At 40.4% G+C, this 23,842-nt stretch overlaps 1 protein-coding gene across 1 annotated transcript in view; it reads left to right on the top strand.

The window, feature by feature from the left end:
- Nucleotides 1-23,842, top strand: part of LOC111262556 (semaphorin-1A) — a 99,310-nt gene that overhangs the window by 22,765 nt on the left and 52,703 nt on the right. The window lies entirely within an intron of this gene.

Here is a 23,842-nt window from a genome sequence, read left to right as displayed (position 1 = left end):
CCGCTGAAGTGTCATCAGGCACTTCTCAAATGTTTACTCTATAGAGAAACCTAAGCGATAAGCTACCCGAAACATAATTTCCTTATTATAGCAGCATTTCTGTATGAAAGTTCGCGTGCGGTACGCAGTATCATTAAACATATTTTTCTTTTTTATTTTCATTGCTATCATGTAGCAAACCCATAGACTGATAATACACTTGCAGATTTTTCTAGAAATTTAAAATGTAATGTTATGCAAGAAACCTGTTAAAAGTAGTTAAATAAGATGTGTCTAACTTCTGTATATATATATATATATATATATATAATTACTATTATCCTTATTACAATGAAATTCGCAGACATTTGCAAGCTGAGGTATCTCCCTGTATAGACTGAACGAGTCTGAGCTCAAAGTAGAGCGGGTCTTGACAGATTCTTACTACCATTATTTACTGAGGCTAGTCTTGAAGTCGCGCCTTACTGCCTCTCGACAAAGCACACGACGGTCTCACGTGATTAATAAAACAGCCAGAGCGTTCACGAAGGTCAACTCTTGATAGCAAGTGATATTTTCGCGGTAAATAAAGTTTTATACAATAGCTTCCGCACTCAACAGACACGTGTAAGAACAACAATTGACTCACACAAAACTTTTCCTATTGAAAAAGAGACAGTAAGTTAAACTTCAACAAAGAAAACCGTTTAGTGATTAACGTTGTTCAGGCGGCTGCTTCTGTGTCTTCTACTTTTAGAAGTGCAGGACTTCTAACTTTGAACAAATGTTTTCAAAAGTTCTTCTTAACTAAGTCGATTGTAGCAGCTAGATAAATAGTGAAAGAACCGCTTGAGTCTTGACATTTTCCCTCTGTCTGAAGGAGTTCATTAAGCGGAGTTCTTGTTCTAACACAAGTTTCAGTTTCAAATACGAAACGAACATAGGGCTGATTCAGCCTAACCAAAACAGGTTGCCCAGCTGGCATTTCAGTTTCACGCGTATTCCTCCAGAGCGCAAAATCAAAAATAGCTTTAGATTACAACTGGAGCACGGGCTCGAAATCGACATTCGGTCCCCTCGGCTCGTCCACCACCAACACGTAGAACGTAACGCTCAATTAGATTGAACGTATGTTAGCTATTCTTTTCGCTGTCACAGATCTTGTATTGCTACTTGCAGTGTGCGAACAAAACACACAGTCTGTTGGCCTATGTGTAGCAGGACCTAAAATTCATCCGTTCAAGACCAAACATTGTTTTTGTTTTTACATGTGTGATCACATGTCAAATAGAGCCATTGATAACGTCGAAATACGAGCACTTGAATCGATGTCAAATGTTGCTAACGGCAGTATCTTTATTGCTTGTTTCATACCACGAGCGACAAATCTATGAGACAACAAATAATTACAACATGATAAAAGCGGTGTGTCAGTAACGCAGTGAACCGTAAAATGCATAAAAGTCAACGTGACAACGTAAGATATCACTGCTTCGGCCTGTCGACTTTAGAGCCGGGCTACAGCGTGTCGTTTAGGCAATTTTTATCTGCTTTGCGCAGCAGATAGGCAGGCCTACGCATGCAGTTGTTATATAGGTAATGACTATGGAACAGGTCTGCGTAATGTGGAAATAGCCAGGCCCAAAAACGATTCTGCCTGCAAGTTTTTCTAAAAAAAAAAAATATGAAAATGACGCTCGTATCATGGCAATGCGTACCAACTACACCCGTCGGCAGGAACCGACCGTAAAAAATTTAGGTGGCAATTGTATTCACATAATCTATGCATTACTATAGTATTCTACATCTGCTCCTGTTGTACATATTGTCCAATTCTGATTTTCTGTCAGATACAGAGCACTTGTGATGAGGTCGTATTTTCCGACCTCCAAGAACTATATATTTATGTATACATCATGATGTTGTTTTTGTGTATTTTTTAAGTTTAAACAATTCGATGAATTTAAAAAACAAATAACTTTCCGAAAAGTTCAGGTCAAAACAGGACCCTTCGTATTGCCCACGCAGACGAGCGCATGAACACATAATTTTCGAATTGTATCTGTGCGTCAACTGAAGCCATGCTTCTCGCCTAATTCTTGTGGCAGACATATTTGCAACCCAGTCAATCAATATGCGAATGTTAAGAATAAATTCAATGTTAACGTTGAGTTTCTCGTATATCCGCAAGTACTTCAGATCAAACGCTGATCTGCCATTTGGATTCAATTATCGAGCGCACGAAGGCGTCTCTATCTAAATATAACATACCACAGCTGCAAAATCTTCGCATCTTTGAAAGTTTATCAAGTCTGTTATTAATTAATTATGCGATGGATAAAAACGCCGGCCTCACGTATAATTCACCATCTCATTGATCGCAGATCAATTTTTATCGCTATGTGTATATAGGCATGACGTATTCTAGCAATGATAGCTCACGCTTGTCTTTCCAGCGTCCCCGTCAGCAGCGTTGGCCAGCTGGGCAAGTCTTCATGAACGAGCTTTATTAACGGAAAATCCGTCTGCCACAGCGACGGGAGAGGGGAAGAAAAGTCATTTTCAAGTCGGCCAGTCCTGCGGCCTGTACTCTTTAGCGACATTAATTAGAACCGTACCTTAGCGTAGACTTCGTCGCAATGTCCTTCGTGGCACGAAACGCAAGTGTAATAAATTTGGACAAACTATGCTTACACAATTGCTGTTAGCTTGGGTAATACAGACACGCAGATCAGCCGTAAGCGTACGAATATATCGAGTACGAAAGAAAAAAAATCATTTCTCAGTTCATACTCGTCGCGTAACGGTACGTGCCAAGTAAGATCAAACTGTAATCGCTAGAAAAGTGTAAGTTTTCCTCGCTAACAGGCCTCTTGGTGACCCTATTGGCCGTAGCTATAAATTTTATTACAGGTCATTATAATGATCTTAATAATACGAGGTATCGTGGCCACCGGCGCTGAATTCGAATTAATCTTACAATCAACCGACGACATAGCTGCTGAAAAGTGGACGTGAGGTATATTTATAAATTGAAAAATGAAAAAAACGAGCACGTAAAGATCCAAATTTGATCGATTCAAAAAGGATATCGGCCAGCCGTTGAAGTTGTCATTCATTGCTGCCGCTATTCTATTGTCTATATTATCGTTTTGTTAGACAGAAAAATAACAGGCCCATGTTTCAGATGGTTCCTACCCAGTTCAGCTGTAATCAGAATCGACTAAGGGCATCGTTTTTGCGATACTGACGACGACGGCGGTGGTAATAACCAGAACTTAATAGTTGCGGACTACGCAACGCCATGATGGTCTACGAGAATTTGTAGAAAGCTATCGCTACAGCCGTTTATCGATCAGCTGGCCGGCTACTGATGCGGTCGGATTTACATTTATTTATGCACACAACTGCACAAAAAATGCAATTTCGGCTACCGGATAAGATACTGCCTACTGCATGTAGTCATCGTTGCTGATAACATAGGAGTGTTGCTATTATTCTTTTGCTGGTAACGAAAATATTCCACTAAGAAGATGCTTTTCTTCTGTAACCTGACATTTCGTTCATTTATCGTAACTGCGTTTGCTATATACGAGAGGTGAGTCTTAGTAGTCGTACCTGTACGCGGGCCCAATGCACATGTGAGCACTTCAATACAACGAGGAAATCTGATAGGAAATTGGTTATATACGAGCCAAACTTGCAGGGACGTAAGCAGGAAACCATCCTATCAGATATTTTGCTGGGACGAAAAGTTGCAAATCGTGAAGTGCAAAGCCGTACAGGTAATGATGCCCTAGCCTTGCGAATTAGCGACAGGCAGTACAAAGAAACTGGCTACCGTCGATTGTTTAGGATAATATAATTTTCTAATTATATCTATATATATATATATATATATATATATATATATCGATTCCTTTCTTAAAATTTCCAACTGTTCCTACTATGAGAAATGATTTGCTTCAACTACAAAAGACCTGAATTACGTACCGTGGTAGATGTTTTTCAACAATGCGGTTTGAACCAGCGTTCATAGTTGCTATAATAACGCATTCTAAGAGATATGCATTTGTCGCTATAACGTCACCCGGTAGTCGATAATCTCTGTGCACCGGTACACCGCTAGGTGCCAGACTCGAAGCGGATCTATACGTACGCATAATTAATTTAGTATATAAAGTATATACGGAGCAGATGTTTCAATTGTTTTCGAGTGACGCCCTGTAAACTTGTAAAGAGGTGCTTACCGGAACACGTCACCTCTGATAGGATTAACACTTCCAGTCTGCTAACAAACAACGATCTTAAAATTCGGAGCTCGATCGAGATTCTTGGCAAATTATGCAGGCGTGTTGCTTGGCCAAGATTTCTGTGAATTCAGTAGTCCGTCGCAGCATTTCAGGACGACAATATCGATGAAGATAAAAACCTACAAACCTATATTTTAGGATTATTAATCCAGGTGGCACCATTGAAAAAGGTACGATACGAAGATGGTAGATTGCCGTTATTACTTAGGTATCGGTCAAATCAGAGCCTTTATCTTTATCGAAGCTCTTATTGCGTTCGACAGAATGATCGCTGTCGGGCCATTGTTATCGTGTCTGCACGAACGGTGGTTCGCATCAGTCATTTGGGTGTGCAGCGGTTATGATTTGATGAATTTTCTATGCATCCACATACAAATGTCTAACTAGCTCGTGCGCACGCAGTGGTAGATAACAGTTTAGATAAGAAGCAGAAGACGATTGTTTCATCGGAACGTTCACTCATCAAATTTTACTATGGGATTTGTTTCAGCTACGATTTCATTATACGGGTACACCCGTCTAATCCCGCATTTGTATCGATTACCTTTCAGAATAGGGTTTTTAAAGGTGATATAGGGGCAGTGTTTTGATGATGCGAGCGGATCGTTTGATTACTAGACAAGTTCGACCGATCCGTACTATGAACGACCACAATACTTGTCTCGTACAAATAACGTTCCATATAACGACGTATAGAGATTGCGTTTCTCTGTCTCGCATGAATACGCGATAATGAATAGTCGTTAACGCGGCACAGAATCAGTATGCCAAGCAAGCCCGCTACGATCTTGTGTAAATAATGTATAATCGGACCTTTAGTTCGTCTTTATTACCCTCTTCCCAAGCCCAAGGCATACGTTAATCCTTTTCGACAAACGAACGATACTGATGGTCATCATTGACTCGCCAATTACAGAACTGTGATTGTCTGAAGAAGCGGTGAGGCACAGAGTCGGCCGTTGTCAAACGTCTTTTCATTGAACGTATACGCAACTTCCCTATATCTATATATGAATATATGGTATCATATAGTAGCTAGTCAAGACCGATGTGTGACGGGCTAAACGCCGTACATAATTCAGGCGCTCCAAATATGTGATGATCGTTACCAATAGATTTCTGCATTCGTAGCTGGTAGTGTTACGTGAACTATTTGGCCGTTCGCGATGATTTCATACTCGCTCAATATAATTATCGACGTATCCCGCCAGTCCTTAAATTTACCTATATACATCTACTGGTCGAAGTTAGCTTAAGGTCAATTCATTCAACTATAGTGTCTATTGAAATATAGCGATAGGCTCATTAGGGAAGTACCGAAGGCTAGAACTGGATAAAATCTCAAGTAATAGTTGATCATTCCTCAAGCACAAAAAATCTTTCTGTGTACTTAATCAGTTAACTGGTGATGAGTTCTCTAAGCTAGCAGTACGATAATATCCGGAACTCCTTATAACTGTCTGTGTGATCCATCGAAGATCACAAAGCTCGAGTTACTCATTAGTCATGGCGCTCAGTAGACTGTTGTTTGTTGTACATACTGCCTCATTATTATTGTTATGCGCTGTAGATATAATACGAAATTGTCACGTGGGACTTTCTCGACGCCGATGTCTTTACACCGATGCTGTCTTTGGACCTTTGTGTCTACCAAAGTTCTTAAGAAGGTCACTTAGAAGACGGTCGGCATACAACGCCAGCCAGATAACGACTCCACCATTAGGAACAATCATCTCTATTGTAATACTTCTTATTTTCATGGAACAGACATTATGTGATATATATATATATAAATTTTTGAAAATAACTGATCCTTGAAAATGCTCCTTTAGATTTTTGCGGGTTTCTATAACAACGACACAATAAAAACGAAAATACTTCATATACAACAACGTTGCTATGAAATATAACTATTGCTATTTACAATTGTTTCCCTTTCCCGTTCTTAAGTTTCCGATGCGTCGGATTTACTTACGATTGTATATAGCACAAACGCGTTATTAACTACAGACGTTTCATGAAAAAGCAAGAAACTATAAAAGCTAACAGATGTAACCCGTTCCAGAAAATTGTATCTATACAATAAGCGAGTAATCTAGGCCAGCTACAAAATACACCGTGAAAACTCAATATATCTCCTCCTTGATAGCGTACGCTCCTTAAGCGCGTTGATCCCTCCGATGATAGTTCAACAACTATTTGTTTAGTTTCCCACAAATGGCCGGCCCCTATGGACATATATGAGCGAGCATTATTATCTGGATAAAGCGGGCACTCGCCTCGTGTTGCTTCACTATCAGTAAGCCCATGTGTGATATTTCTATACGATGTTGTCAGCAGCTTGCGCCCTTCCTTAAGTTGTCTCTGTTACCGTTTGACATATATTTTCCAGGCTCGCGCCTGCGTTCGTACTCGGCCAGACACGAAAAGAATCTCCCACAAAGGTACACAGTTTTGTTACTATCGAGAAAAAGGTTCCTGTGGAAGGACAACAGCTCAGTGGCATAGGCCAGCTCGCGCTCACATCAGCAGCGACTATTAAAGCAAAGGCGCCACGCCAAACAGGCCCTCTGCCGGCGTGGTCACTTCCAGTGAATCTGACCAAAAAAAGTGATCATCACCGAGTTCTGCACACTATGTAGTTGCTGTCTTCCTTCCGGTTGTACCACTCGCAGGTGCGGTTACAATGAAACTGGTGTTATGATGCCAGAAGTGTCGCGTACAGGGAACGCATCCATAAATACCCGATATTGAATGTACCCACCTGCAATAGTCCGAAGCACGCGGGCCGTACGCTGTTTGTCAACGATTTATCTATTCGTCAGCCCGTCTAATGCTCTCAGCGAGGCATCAGTTCCTCTTCCGCAGCTGCCTCTAAAAGTTGTTAAGTTTTACACTTTTCACTGATGTTATATTTCAAGGCGGATAGGCTATATCTAAAAGATAGCACAGTTCGACGGGCGAAAAAATTATCATGAAAATAATATTAATTAAAATGATCAACGCACAACAATCACTGCGGGATCATTTATCTTATATACGTGTACAGTAACAAGGCCGAAATCGATGAAGAAGGCCGTTCCACGTGAAATAAACTGTACTAATCAAAATCCAGTACCAATGGATAGCGCGCCACGTTCACAATTCACCGAACTAGGACCGCTGAAAGATTCTTGCAGGAAAGAAAATTGGCGTTGAACGAAGAGGCAGGATGACTGCAAAAGGTCGAGCTCAATTTGCGAAGACTCATTTGCGTGGATGAAGGACACAGCGTCATATGTTTCGCGTGACGGTGGCTGTGACAAGAATGCCTACTTGGTAGCGGTTTTCTACATGTTGTACATACATAGTACATATGTATTGTTGAATCGCTCCGGTTGTTGTTGTTTGCTGTTATTAACAATGTGCTAAACAATTGCTAACAGTTTAATACTGCTATGGTGCTGGCCATCCATTTGCACGTGAGGAGAGGAAAAGGAAGCGGTAGAAATCGTCGACAATGGTCGTGTTAAATCACAGGAGTGGCAGAAAAAGTTAACATAAACTATATATAAGTTATTTTTGCGAACTACTTCGCATCATCAACTATATACGAAGCACTCATTTAACAGTTGAGCCTATATGAGTGCGTAAAACGTACTTAGCGCCTCCATCACTGAAGTGGCCTATACATTCTCTATGCTATTGTCATATTCAATTAACTAATGGGTCATTTAGGTTTAGCTCTTCATTCAACCTGTGAATAATACTTTCTGTTCTTTCTTCAGTGAAAATGTTCATTATTGTCATCTTTGTGTCGTCTAACGACGCACCATTGTTTGATCGCTGTTATTAAGTCTGGCACCAGCCATATCAGGCCGCCTGTTACCTCCAACTTCTGTCGTCGGGTCGACTGTAGCAGAATAGACAAAAATCAATAACAGCAGCAATAGAGTGACAAGAGCAGACGATGTCGAACAAATAGTAGTCACATAAATGTGTTAACATCTCGCACTATTAACGTCTGTGTGAAAATAAATAGTAGTAACATAAGTATGGAAACACTGAAGAGGTCCGTGCTAACCAGTTGTTGGGCGGAGCTTCCTTATTGATCTTCCTATTATTATCTTACGTTTACTGAAAGAATGATTATCTTCTTCACAGTGCCAGCAAGTCATGCAAATGACGATCACAACTTCAAACAGCAACAAAAACATTAGGGAGCAGAGAGACAGCAAAGACGACACTAAGACGCTGAAACTCAACACATAATTTCACATATGTATCCCCTCTAGGTTTGATCTGTTGCCGTTACGTCCTAACACAGCCAATCACTGTCCTGCAGCGGTAATTAAGCTCACTCGTTCGATCGACAATGCTAGATCGTCAACGGTGATTATTGGGGCAGAAAGAGCATTCGGACAGATACGCAGATAAAGAGGGAACAGACCAGATGCCGATAACGGCGAAGAACCTACAAAAATTGCAGAAAAATACAACTTTTACTAAGAAGTTATCTTAGAGACGGTATCGTTTTAACTGCATGATCGACGTAGTTAGCGCTCTAGTGATTTTGCTAATACCTTTTGGACTCATACTAACGAACCACCCTCCTGCTCGAATCGCCATAGCTCAGCGGCTCTAGTGGAATGGTTGTATTTGCGGTCGCAGTGTTCAATCAACTGCTCGCTACGTCTCCCTGATGAGGTAGTAGACAAATCGACATAGGCCGACCGCTAGGGTCGATGATCCCAATGGAGAGTCTGTACTATAGGCCTGTATACGTCAGGCCTTCGTCGGCAACGAGGAGCCTATAAGAACAAATGGCTCTAGCAGAGATAATTGCTGTGGTTGAAAAAAGCAAACAAACAGTAATAGAAAAGGGCTTTTCATTATTGAATACGTAGAGAGTCTAGCGTGATCAGTTAATGTTTTTCGTATTTTTCGACGTATTTGTTTGTAATTATTGTTGTTGTTGATTTGTATAATATATAGTACTCGTAGTTATATATTCATATGTAAAACTACTACCTTGGCGTCTCGTTTAATTATATTCAATTACATAAATTTCTCTATTATATTGCCTCGCTACGCAATGCTGATCCATTAGGGAGAAGGCGGACGAAGACAACAAACCTTATCTATTTCACAGCTATCACTTGCGAATGTTTACGTTTAGTAATGCGTTTTTTAAGTTATTCTAAATAGATCTATGACTGCTTGAATATTGAATGACACAACGAGCAAACGGATACGACCTGCAAACTATTCGTCATTTAAATTAAAAAAGAAAACAATTTGATTCTGATCTGACGTTGGCATATGTTTTGTTAAATAAACGCACCTAAACGTATCGGAGCTATGAATGCGTAGCGGTAGCTTTGCCATTGATTCCACTTGCGAAACGTTCTTGAACACGGATCTCTTGTCGACTGGAAGAAAACACATTAGGCCGAACTGCTCCTCTGTTGGCTTCGCTAAAAAATACCGCTAAAAAAAATCCGCTAAAAAAATCCGCTAAAAAAGCGAATTGTACATCTAAGCGATAGTTAATAGGTGGCCTCTCTAGTCACAAGGTTCTGCAGGCAGGTCGTGAGCCGCCTGTTTGCCAAACATGAGACGAACGTTTGAAACGAGTCAACCTAAAATTCTGTCAATCTCGAAATCATCGGTAAGCGACGAATGATTGGCCGATGTCTGCGTAAACGGGACCCAAGTTCAGTGTATGCGCAAACCGATGCAAACAGGAAACAAAGCTTTCAAGTGAAAAGTCATATTCAGAGCTTTTTCCAGATGACTCTTCGCTTACTATCAGCAGCGTCGATCAATCACTGTTGTTGTTATTACTTAGTTACTATTTCGATAATTGATTTGGGGTCGTCATCATTACACATCTGAGGTGTCTTCAGCTGTTGATAAGCGCTATAACATCCTTCCGCATCAGCGTCCCAGCTGACGCTTGCACTAAACGCAACTACAAATGAACTGCCGTACAATTAATATGGTAAACGCATCGTGTGCGCTAGTACAGCGTCCCATAGGGCATGACAAGGCCCACATACAAGGCTTATTAGGAAGTGCTGGTAAGGCGTAATCTGGCTGAGGAAATAGAGAAAAATATATTGCCGGGTACGTGGCTCGACATGTCGCATTGTTGTTTTACAGTTTGCTCGCCTGATATTTCGACTGTTATTAAATTCAGCATTTGTAACGATATATATATAGATTCGTATTTAATATTGCTGCCCACATGAACGCGTGTGTAGCTTAGTGTTTGCCAATAAAATTAAACGATGAGGGAGTGATATATTTAACTGTGTCTACTTGGCTCTCACTGTCTAAATCACTGAGTTATCATTACGATTTCTATTTTATAGAGTGAATCCTACGCCCACCTAATTTTTCTCTATCACCATAACTATAGTTTAACTGATCTATCGGGTTACGTTGCTACCATTCGCTGTCGACGGGGGCGGCAACGCACCGTCCACCGTCGTCGGCCACGGGTATTAATAACAATACGAATCAAAACGCCAACGACAATATCGGCACATCTCGGTTTGTATCAATCAGAAGATGGATCTCAACTCGATACATGATGTTGCCTCGACGCATTCATGTCCATGACGGCCTCTCGAGCGACTCAGCCGTTCTATTTGTCAGCAGCACGGCTTTTTGCTGCTGCCCTAACTGGCGTCCTTGTCCCCCCAGCAACATCATCGTGCCTTCGCGCTATGAAAGCGTCGGCTACCCGCTTTGCCGACGCTTTTGCTAGACGCTACCTAGTGGGACGATTTGTTATTCTTATTTTTCCCCCTTTCGTTTGCCTTAGCCGATTTGCCCCTTGTCCCCCCGTCCCCCGTTTTAGTCTCCCTCCACGTCACTTTTATCAGATGGCAGGACAAAGAACGGCACCTAGCCAAATAGAATTGTGTGGACATCTTGGTCTCTGGTAGGCGACGCGGTGCTATCTACGGTAATGTCATTGAAGAAGAACGTGATTAAGAGAGAACAGAGGCACATTCGAAAAAATAGGTGGCAGTGTCTGCTGGTACTGTGGTTGGTTCATAGAGAAACTTTCAACGTTCGTTTGCCTTTGGCGATTCGGGTAGTGTTATAGTTGGCTTTGGGATAATTAAAGGCGATAAGAAAACAAGGGGGAAATAGAGAAATGGACGTCACGCTTGTGTAGGTAGTTAACGCTGCTGTGAATGGTGGTGGGAGAAACACACCGCCGATATCAACAGTTAAGGTAGCGGCAGTACTCACGCCGTGAGGTTATCCAGAGTAGTCATCATTAAAATGATAGTGACTGTGCGAGACATGAAGCGGAGAGAAGTCTATTTGATTCAAAGGGGAAAGCTTGGTCGCAGGTACCTAAAAATGGTATATAAAAGGGTTATTCAAAGCAATGTTTAACGATGCAACGATAAGCGTAAAAACGCCAGACATTTTATTTACAGATAGTTAGGATTGAGGTAAAGAGGCAGTAATGTTTATGCAAGACAATATATTTCAAGGGTGGTTTAAAGGAACGAATAATCGAACATAAAACGAAATTAGGATCTATTTTGTCATGATCAGATGATTAGCAATTTGAAGTGATGCCTCGATGGCTCGCCATCGTCACAATCAGTATATGGTGAAATATATGATTGTATGGCGCGACATATAGAATGTGGGCCAATCTGTTTCTGTTGCCCGCTATTTCCAGTGATTTTGCCAGGAGTTTTTCCGATTAAAGTTATCGGACGTTAGGTCCGGTAGTAAATGAAATAGGCCAGCTATTTTTTTCGATGCGCATTATAACCGCAACCTTTTTCTGTGCTTCTTTTTGCCACGTATATCGTCAGTGCTGCATTTGGTTAAGTCTACCGTGAACAACATGCATTATCATGTGTGAAGTAAAATTATGCAACAGTTCTAAAGACCAAATACGTGATTGATCGGAAGAGTAGTCTTGCTTCCTATGTAACCAGTTCATCATTGATCCATCTGTCAGACGCTACTTACACGTTTTGAAGGCCACGGTCCTTCTATGTCCGATCGCGAATTCTGGCCGACTACTCTGAACGGTACAAGACACAAACAGCGGCAAAATCAATATCTACTAAATAAAGAACGACAAATAAAACTATACCGTCGACGCTCACCTGGTATTGCTTTAACATGCATCCTCTACAGTTATGCGCTCAATAGCCGTAACAATATTGAGTTTGAAATTTCCGCGTAGATTTATTTAAGTTAAAAAAAATTCATTATTTCGCATAAGTGGGCTACTGGTTCATAGCAGCGATCGACACCAAATTTTCATCACATTTAAGGCCTTAAAAGGAAAAACGCGCATAGTGAGACCGATTAGTTTGTTTTCGTAAGGATTTTTTTAACAAACATTAAAAAAAAAAACTGATTAGTGAAAGGTTAACGTGGCAGGAAACTATGTGAGGCGTTTTTCAGGTACCGGTTCCGTATGGTAATTTTAGCCGCCTGTAGAGTGGTCGACCGTTATTGCGACTAATGAACTGGCAATTGCAAAACTTAAAAGAAATCATCCAAGCGAAGTAAGATATTAAGTTAAGAAGAAGATGTTAAGAAGTACGATGACATGTTAGGTAGGTTAGGAAAAGATTTTACTTGACTGTCTGTTAGGAGTGCATGAACCGCATCACTGATCCGTAACGAAAACCAGTAGGACTCACCTAAGGCCGTTGTTACTATATGCATCGTTATATTTAGCCCCCCTGTTAATTTCTCATGGCTTAAATTGCACATGATGGCTCCTAAAGGTCACCATTAAGTAGGAATGCTATCTAGATGCAGCGCGTCGCTTATACCGTGCTTTAATACAACTCATTATCAGAATCCCCTGCGTAGTTAATCGAATAATACATAAAAAAAAAATACATTCATTCTCTATTGAATTTCATTCGTCGATGCTACCAGTTTGACGGGCAGCTTTAGGGATGCCCTTGGAAGGTGGCAACAGCAAACAAGAAACGGCTCTTTTAGAGTACGTACAACAGTACCAATACGGCCGGTTACGATGAATGATTTTTGTCGATGCTCGTCGTTCGTGTTGTATTGGATCTCATGCCTCAATCGTTACTGGATTGTTAGTTGAAATTGAAATGCTATGTCTACACTTAGCCGTGCACTTATTCACCTAAATCCCGACATCTGCTCTCTAGATATATATATGTATAAAGGTTCATTTCTGGGCACGATTTTATACTTTTTACCTTCTCACCGCTTTCCCTACCTTCCACTTGTCTTTTATTGGCAATCAGTGATCCATTGAACTTTGTAGACAAGGCAGAGCGGCCACCGCGGGGAAACGTTTCCTGCTATTACCCTTGTTACTTAAGATTAAAGACGATACATCTGTTATAGAAGCATTATTGTATGAAGCACATTGATGTACATTATATGCAAATTTGTGTGGGTCTACTCAGTGTTAGTGGTACAGAACGGGACATTTTCGAATATGAAGAAAGATATTTAATAATACGACGTGTCCTTCGTAGTTTGGTTGAAAAAGAACGACCGTTTCCAACTAACCTTTAGCACCGATGGTAAAATGACTGGCATGTTTCTACTTGATTTTCTCTTACTGCATTTCAGTTATTAAGCATTCTTTAGAACTTTCATGAGATATTGTCAGCTTGCCAAAACGATCCGATATGAACTTACAACTTAATACCCACTTTGTGAAACCACGGCGTCGTGCTCGCGTCTAATTCATTTTTTCCTCAGAGCTACTTAAACGATAAATTATTATTATTATTGAAATTACCGTAGCTGTTACCATCTTTTCGAAATTCGAGATTGATTAATGAAGATCATTAATCGTTACCAAAGGGGGGGAGACCGGTAGTATAATTGCAGTCTAGAAATTATTAATGATACTTTTTCTGGTCGCAATCGGCACCATTTCAAGCTTCATGAATCAGCTCGAGGCATAAGGAAAGAAATATCGAGAACAATATCAAATATATATGAACCAGTGGAAATTAGACTTGCCAATAGGATACACTGGCTGGAGAGATCGACTCGAGTAGAAAATGGATTATGCTTTGCTTATTAGGCGCTTTCAAATACGAACTTATTCAACAAGTTACGAGTTAACGTACATGAAGTCGCTAACTTTATCTACATAAAGTGTTGACCAAATGTTACGAGGCATTACAGAAGTTGTGTACTGCCGTAGTTCTAGCGGCTTTAAACAAAAATGAGATCCTCGAACGCTTCCTTGCTGACCTCAAGTACAAGAGAACAACCACTATCATCACCTATATATGACCACTCAACGAGTTCACATCCGGCAACCCATCCCACGGTCTGTCCTCATCGACGAAACGAGGTGTGTCTATATCCGGGTTCGAACCTGGATCATGACGCGTCCCTATGAGCAGCATGCTACTACTTCACCCACAAGGCCATCACGGACGTGTTGGTAAACCAACAATGACCACTAGAGCCAACACATATATCTTCATAAGGGCTGCGAAAGACAAAAGTTCATACAAGTAGCAGAAAATGTAGAAAATACGTGGCAAGTCAACCACTAATCAGGGTGCAGTGTTAAACTGTTCCCATAGTGTAATCGGCTATTGACCCTGTTTCCGTAGTGGCGTGTTGTTCTATTCTGGCTGAGAAGACGTTCATCTCAAAGTAGTAGCTGCGTGCTGAACGTAGACAGGAATCAAATCGGATTAAGCCGCCATGTCACTGAGATTGTGCCTGAGGTACTAAATCATTAGTGGTATATGCCCGTAGGTATTACAATGGCGAGAAATAACAGGTCAGAACTATTGAGTAAGTGACTCTTCTGCGGCTTCTGCAGCCGTTCCCGATTTGGAGCCACGTAAAACAACTGACAAAAACAAAATTTACAACAGTGACAAATGTTGTTGAAAATGGGAATAAAAGGTAAAAAACAAGCACTCAACGGTAGTAAGGAAAACGCCATCAACGACAAAACTCTACGTTCGATTTTCGATCGTCAACCTTCAACTTAAACGTTCGACGAACAGACGCTTTGAAATTTCCTTGAGCGTTCTGGTCCTGGCGGTCGCAGTAGTCTTACGAATCAATATCGTCGGTTTTATAATCAATCATAAGAACGCTGTTGAGTAGGTAGATACCTGAAAGTATCTTTTTTAACGATTTCTTGAGCTCGATCGTATCTCCGACCACAGTCGATATCGACAGATATCGAGAGATAGGCTGACATCAGTGTATAATTGGCCATTTCGAGGCCCATTCGAAAACATACTTATATGAACATACTTATAAGAATCGCTCGCAGCGTCTACTATTTACAATTTACATAGATAAAAGGCCATTTTTTGGGAAGTGTTTTTGCCAAACTGATTTAAATACTTCCAGGTATCACACAGACTGTCATGAAGAAAAAGTAAAGTACATAGGGTTTAAAACATTGGAAAGATTCCAACGTGTGCTATTTCATTGTGCTTGTCATTAGGCGTCCGTCCCACCCATTCCCATGTATTTCAGCATGGGACATTTGTGTAGGCGTATGTCAAAACGTAAAGTTTACAACGCAGTTACAATGCGTACATAATGTTGACTAACTAGCTCACTTTTCATATAAGAATGAATCTATTAAAACTAGTAGCAAAGTACGTGTCTTCACTCATCAATTGGAGGTCCACCGTTGCGTTACCTGGAAAATATCATGCTCGTTATGTCTTTGAATTCGCTACGCTTTTATGTTAATTCATTTTTCTAATTAAAGCTAAAAAAAACTGTTCTTACTTCAGCCCTATCATGAAATTGATAGGAATTTTCTTAACCATGACCCCAACAGACACCTCAATGGAGCAGTCCTTATATTAACAGTAACATAACATGAAAAAAAATGCAAGCCGCGCACAAATTCTACGGAACCGTAATTTATATGTATACATACATACATATATTGGTGTCGGTATTTACGGCAGAAGTCAGATTTGAAGATCTCCGATCCGAACGATCAGTTTGGCGTGGCTATTCAACGATGTCTAATTCTAGTTTAGGTCAGTTTAGCGGCAGTAAGGAATGCTCGGTTTTACCTGGTAAAGGACAGAGTACGTGTTATCTCGATGTGGTCTTCCCTTGTTTTTTGGTTCTATTCGTTTCACTAAATTCTACCTCCCTGCTACATGTACAGACGTAAAACGAAGACTTGCACCCTGTTAACTGACTTTTTAAGGTAGAGGTAAGGAAACCTTTTAGCCTACCTCTTATGAACATATATGTCTGGAAAGCACAAGTTGATTGAAATCTATGCACGGTCGACCTGTATACATTTCCCTACTGGAGCTCCTTATGCTTATTGGTAGTGGTCGACTGAGACCTGTCAGTTTTGCATGTGGCCTTCGTGTTTATTGCATATGTCGGCCTTGCTTGTGTCCGAGTGCTGTTACATTTCTACACAGTATTGGAATGTAATCGTACTAGTATAGTAAATGCTAAATTCAATTCAGTTGTTGAAAAAACTTTTGGTGACGCTTATCGTGCTACGGATAGCTACGGTGATGATAACGGCCATAACACGAGACGAATCTTTACGATGAGTTTTTTTTTGTCAACAATTAATGATAATTTTAAAGGAGCAGTCAGCCATATATTTAGATAAATAGATAACAAATAATCGTGTTACGATTACGATATATTATAGTAGTATACAAGACTAAATGTCCCAAGAAAACACACAGTTGCCGTTTATCTCTTAATTTATACTTCGTTTCGGTACCATTGTCGAACACGATACGCGGTGGCTACGTTCATTCGTTAATACGTCTTTTTTGAAGAGGGAGACGCAGATTAGCCATTTTTGGATTAATTGACCACTTTTCCAGAACTGTGCCATAGGTAGGTATGTATATCTGCCGTAGGTCACAGAAATCCTTAGATGCGTATTCGTACCTGGATACTTTTCGGTATCTAGTTCGGGTGTCTAATTAACTGCTAGCCAACGTGCGTTCGATACACAGTGTTTTTTAAATGACTGAAACAATTTTTTATGAAGCCTTTCTTGTGGCACACTGAACATGTGGATATAGTTACCGTAAGGGTTTGTAATTCGTTCTCATAATAACGGGCCAGATACCTATTCTATAGTTGTTCGAAATGAGACTAATAATACTACGAATATATATATATAGTTCGATGTTGGTCGGTTAGGGGGCATTTTGTTAAGGAGCACAAACTTCACGTACGTAGGATCATTTTTCCACCGTTAGCACAGTATTGAAATAGATAGAAGAGGTGGTCCTGTGTTAAAGGAATATTATTTATATGGGAATGTCAAGAGTCATTCGTTCCATGAACACTTGCGATGCGGTCGACTTCAGTCTACCAAAAAAGTCTGAGCAGTTCTCTTTTATTGTTATTGTTAAATTCGGGTCTTTTTCTTATATTTAGGCCTCGGTCTAGTTGGTATGGAATGATCGTAGCGGCAAATTAGACATCGTTTTTTGCGCCTGAATGCGTACTGGCTCGTTCCTGGGACAAAGCGAAAAGCACGGTTGTCATTGCCATATCTGGACGACATACAGAATTTTCAGAGATAAATATATAGCCTACATATGGCTGATTACTATATGTGCAACATCAACTATGAACTAAGGGGTAACAATGAATTTAAATAGTACTTTCTGGCCGTGAGACGGTGGGGGGCAAAGTTACGCTCGATACAGTAGGGGTAATAAGAGCAATAATAACAAGAGCAATAACGGCAGACGCAACAAAAGTAGCAGCAACAGGAGAAGCAATATATGATAACGATAACAACGACGACGACGACAATCAGGCGGTTATTTTTGAATCTCAGAATTGTTCGTACGCAGTCAAAGAAGTGATAAGGCCTGAATGAAAATTCGGATCCTACACACACTTAAATTAGAAATATTCATCTATACATTTATTAGTATAAGTAGACATTCAAAGTTATAGAAGGAGAACAAACATAAGCCATTTCTTAATTATATGCTACAACTATAACACATAGTTAGGTAAGGAACGTCTTGTAAAGTGAGACAGACGATTGCCGAATCTGAAACATCTAAAACCTATGGATTCTATATCTGTATCGCCTTGTAAGCGATTTTTCTGGCCCAGGTCAGGGCCGTGATTGCTCTTCCTGTTCATGTAATTACAGGCGATGAGTGTGTGAGCCACTATATGTACACTCGAAATAGCTCAGAAGTGACATGGCCAGGACTTTTACGGGAAGTTGACGGGAAGCAAGTATTTTCTATAGCAACCGAATTTCAGAAGCCATATCCTTATAGTAATAGCAGCTACAGCCAATTGGCGGAGGAACGTTGAATCTGGTTGAAAATCGGAAATGTGTATGGGACGGTCGAATACTGCCAAACGCTGCTCTGCATTAATTATCATTTTTTATTCATGTTTAAAGTATTCGTTCTAAACAGGCCTATTTGGATCATTTCCAAACAGCCTCACTTTTATTTTCGTTATAAATTTTTTTCGTTATTTTTGTTGTTTGATGACTCGATCACTGTCTGCGTGCTTGCGTTGTCATTTGTATCAAACCGACTCACCTTCCTCAATCGCACGCGGATCATTAAGCTCTATAAAAGTCTTATGCCGCTGAGCTGTTACAAAGCGGCTCGACAATGTGACCTATGAGCTAAGCGTCCTGATTGGACAGCGGAAGAAATTGCCGTTTCAGTAGTAGTAAATGCACCTTCGATACTGTCCTGTTTTAGAACAGCAGTTGACAATAACCGCAGCGTCACATCCTACATTGTCGTCGTCGCTAGCGTCGCCGTTATGATGACGTCACTTCCGCCTCCGAATGGCCAAACGCGCAGCGTCGCACGCCCGATCATGCGTCGGCCATATGACACATGCCTCTGATTCTACTCGGAAGTTTGTCGCCATCCAACCGAAAAACCTTTTCTTGCCACTTCTGCGCTGGCCCAAGAGTCGAACAACAGCCACAGAACGCAGCTGGCAGTAATGGCCGTCCAACATTCACTTTGCCGGCCACGCTGCTTTCGATATCCTGATACCCGTTCCAGACTCAGACTCCTGTTGCCATTGCTGCTGCTAGCGGGCTGGAGTCCTCGTAGACTTACTGGCTGTACACTAAAGCGGTCTGGGTATTGTGAGACGATAACAGCAAAAAAAAAAAAAAAAAGAGGAGCCGAAGCACCGTATGGACGTAGCAGCCTACGTCGACAAGAGAACAGTGTCATTTTCGAGGCAACATTTTTTTTCTCTTTCTATGCCAGTTTTTTCGTTGGCCCTGGAGGTTTCTCACTGCCTTTCGTCGTATGACAAAAGGCGTCCTTCGTATTATTTATATAAAAAGATGGGTTACGAAAGGAGGACGAAGAAGAAAAATAGACCTTTTTTCGTATATTGTGATAATGGCCCCAGAAAGGCTTCGGGTAGGGTATGCAACCTTGTAGGACGCTTTGTTGTGATGTTGTCTCTGCTGTGAGTACCGCTTGAGGAATGCGTTATTGCGCACCAGTGTTGAGCGTAACGATTCTCAGTCTTTCTTGCAGAGCAAGAGACGTGTGTAGTGTTCTGAAGTTAGCAAATGGTTTTAGTTATATACATAAAAACAGCTCCGCATATATATCATCTTGAAATTTTGATATACTTTTCCTCCGGATTTATATTGCCATAGAACTGTTTCAAATTTCTACTGCCATCAACGATTGCTCTGTGGAAATACTACGTAAGCTTTTCTTACTTTCATCATATTTCCGCAGGTTGTCAAAATAAAGAAAATAGTTAATTTACGGAGAAAATCTTACGATTCTATGATGCATCCGATACGTAACTTTTTAATATGAATTTCTCTCCGAGATCGTCAACGGCGGGAGGCGTAATCAAGATTTTGACAGGAACTGAGCAGAAATCGCCAAGAGAATAAAAGAGGAACCAAGCGTGTCTTGGGAAACGAAATCTGTGCTTTGAGTTGAGTGAATAGGTTTTGTGGTTTTGCCCCTAGGCGAAGTGGACAAGAAATATGAACGTAGTAAAATATATCAAGTGTCTTTTCAGGGAGCGAAGGTAACGGCCAAATGATAAAAACTCAAGCCAAATGGTCCATCTCGTTCTAATCGGTGATTAAATCTTTTTATCGAGGACATTATGAGCTATACATCTAGCTCAAAACTTTATTATAGCTATTATACACCTCCCTATGTGGACTTTATTGGGCTGAAGATCATAATAACTTTTAGAGTGCTTCTTCAGGCGTTGTACCAAGAGAACTTCAACTAATCTACACTTATCGCACATACGTATAATCTCTGTTGTGTCTGCCACCTCGGCAGAAATCTAGTGATACTACATTAGTCACTTTTATTCATACATGGCAAATAGCAAAATGATAATAATTCCTTTTTGACAAATAAAAAATAAAAGTAATGAAGCCGAAAACATTTTTTTTGCTTCAACTTCCAGCTAGCCAAAAATTAATGATATCCCACAAAAGATTAACTGAAACGGAAAAACCACAATGAAAATTGATAAGTCGGCCTTGTATAGGTGGCTCGTTTGATCACCAGACAACGCTCAGTTATTTTCCTCTTAATTAATTGAGCTCAATTGAACTTAAGTAAACACTTTTACGTTCCATAAGCAATGTTTTGTTATTGGTCTCTATCACCCAACAGACAACGACGGTTCAGTTTCGCATGATTTAACCTTGAAAACCCTACTGGTTTAAATCACGCAACAAAAGCTACAGAAAAAAACAAACCCTTTCAATATACTTCAAGCAAGTCTCCTGTTCCTAGCAAATAAAAGGCATCCCTGGCGGCCTCGTACCTAACCGATGGTATGATTAAAATGAGATCAGAGTAAAAAAATCAGTCGGACTCTAAGGGCAACATTGTCTCTATGTTTAACGTTTGCCTCATCAGTGCGCCGTCGTCATATAATTAATTGTTCTTTAGGGTGAGAGATCGTTAATTAGAGTCAAGGTCTGATCCCTTAAGCGGGCTGCCATGCAGCTAGGTTTAGGTCTCTGCTCTTACCGCCATGCCTGGTCTCTGTTTTGCTCCTCATGAACAAATGCAAACGAATACAGAGCAAAAACCATAGCACACAAAGTCGAATCGCAAATGGCTATGTAGGGGGTATGCCTGTGCTATAGCTCTCATAGCAGCAGCAGCAGCAGCAGTATTTCCGTAATGGTGTGGGAGACACTGAGCTCGTCACTGTTTCGCAGCCCAATTGAAGCCATGCTCTGTCGTAAAGACAGCAGGGGGGAACTAGTCACTTTCGATTCACTTCGGGCAGGTAAACGAGAGAGATAGAAAAATCATTTGCTCACTGATGCAGGAAACAGGAATGCCACAAAGAATTACGAGATTGTGAAACTCGGAGCTAGTTGCTTGTTATCGCAAAGCTCGGGCCAATACAAGAAAGCGATGAAGGTCTCACGTTCGGAGCTGCCAAATGGGTGCGGATGTATCTATAATAGTCTGAATAGGGGGTCATCGATAGCTATACATTTTGTCGATCAAAATTTATTTCGCTTGTCATACTCCTATAAAACAAGGGATTGAATATGGAAAACCCTAATTGCGCAAAAGCGGTTATCATATGACAGACAGTACAAGTATGTCATGATATGGTCTTTTTTCTTATGGATATGGCGTGTGTATAAGCTCTAGCAGCGTAATGTTGTGCTCACATAGACTGACAAAGGACGCTCATGGAAGCATAAGCACAGTGCACATACGGGTAAATCAGTAGGTATAAAAACTTCTTAAAAAGAAACAAGCATTTTTGATTTCGGAAAAACGATATGGTAGACTAGCGGTGGAATCTGGAAAAATCATAAAATTAAATGAATTAAAAAAAAAATTACGTGTACGTATTAGAACGTACAGCGGACATTATTAATTTTTATATTCAATATTATTAATATAAGATTCATATTTGTTAAATCTTACTAATGAAGGTAGATTAATAATGCCTGAATGATACAAAGAAGACAATCTGCTGTACCAATAACGATTTGACGATAGTTAAAAAAAGATAGCTTGGTACAGCATATTTTACAGACAGGTAGTACTATGTTTGTGTTATTACAGCTGACAATACTTCTACTTTTTATTGTTTTTCCCAAGACATTTGCGATCATTTTCTGCAACTGCTATAAATAATTTTGAAGTTGCTCTGCGGATATACATACATATAGCGTTCGTCATTATTTTACGACTGTACATTTTATTTGACTTTAATTATAAATATATATTTCATGATGTCGTCGACGAGCTTCCATTCGACCAGGAGGTTTGTGAAGAGCGTACGTTTAGGCGCCTAAATTTAGAACCTGACAAATAGCAGCCTTTTTGAATGATGCCTGCGGAGCTTTCCTACGCTTTCGCATTGCGTTTATTTGCGAATCTTTCAAATAATATTCCCATTTATGCTCGATTTTATTCAGGATGAGATAGCAGTCACTTTGTAATGGAACAGATCGCACGTTTGCAAGCGTATCTACAACTATCAATTAAAAATCTCATGTAATTAAAAACGACTTCAGTAGACACGCTGTTGTATCCTTCATCGTAGCTAACCAAGGCCAAGATGACTAGTTCTATTAAATTATAATGCTTGTGCATGCCAATCAGCAAGCCAGTTACTTTCTAGCGTCTTCGTGAAGTAGCCCCTTCCCCGCTAAGAGCTTCTCTCATTTGCCTCCCTTAGTTCGGAGCGACCGCCGCTCAGTTCAGATTCATAGTAGTTGACTTCATAAAAATCCACCCAGTCATATAATCGATGCTGATACGCACGCACTCATAATGCAAAGTAAATTGTCTGATTTTGAAAATGTCAGACTTCAAACAAGACGGCGTATATACATATATATAGAGTAGTACGCATGCATCTGTATCCACCGCAGGCTGAGTTAATTCGCTTTCTGTCAAGCGTGATGAGTGTCTAGTAAACAAACTTAAATTTGTAGACGGAGCTATTTCTAATGTGCTGTTGTGATATGTTTTAGGGCATATGCCTTTCCAGGGCCATCAATCCAGGTAGCCAATTCAAAGGTAAAAATTCTCTATATCTGCACTTCTACGTAAATTATTTGAAAAGCTAGTTTGCAACGCTGCTAGACTCGTGGGTCCGAACTACTATTCTTATACTAACAGACGGTGTTGAACAAGAACTATAAAAACGGAATTTCTCCTAACAGTTACACTACCAAAATATGACAACAATTTCCTGCCAATACGCCCCATAAATAGGGCGCCAATTCGCTTCTAGGCGCGTTTTCTGCATTGTGCGCTTAGATTTTTAAAAGCACAAAGTTTTGTTTTCAGATGTATTTGATTTTACAGAAAATACGAGGCTCATATAGTAACTGTGATCAGCCTCTATTGGTAACTAACTATAAAGTAAAACAGCTAATTCAGAGAGCGTATCACAATGGCATTCACTTGATTGAGCTGTGTTTTGTCTAGGAGCACCGTAATGTCTGTGGAATCTTCCATGGCGTGGCCTGCTATAAGGACAAGCCAAATTTTAACTCAGACGCTGCGGTAAGCTAGCTGGAAATTTTT

The sequence above is a fragment of the Varroa jacobsoni genome, unplaced genomic scaffold (genome assembly GCF_002532875.2).
Source record: "Varroa jacobsoni isolate VJ856 unplaced genomic scaffold, vjacob_1.0 scaffold_674, whole genome shotgun sequence".
NCBI lineage: Eukaryota > Metazoa > Arthropoda > Arachnida > Mesostigmata > Varroidae > Varroa > Varroa jacobsoni.
The sequence above is the reverse complement of the archived record's forward strand: the minus strand, read 5'-3'. Positions and strand labels throughout refer to the sequence as shown.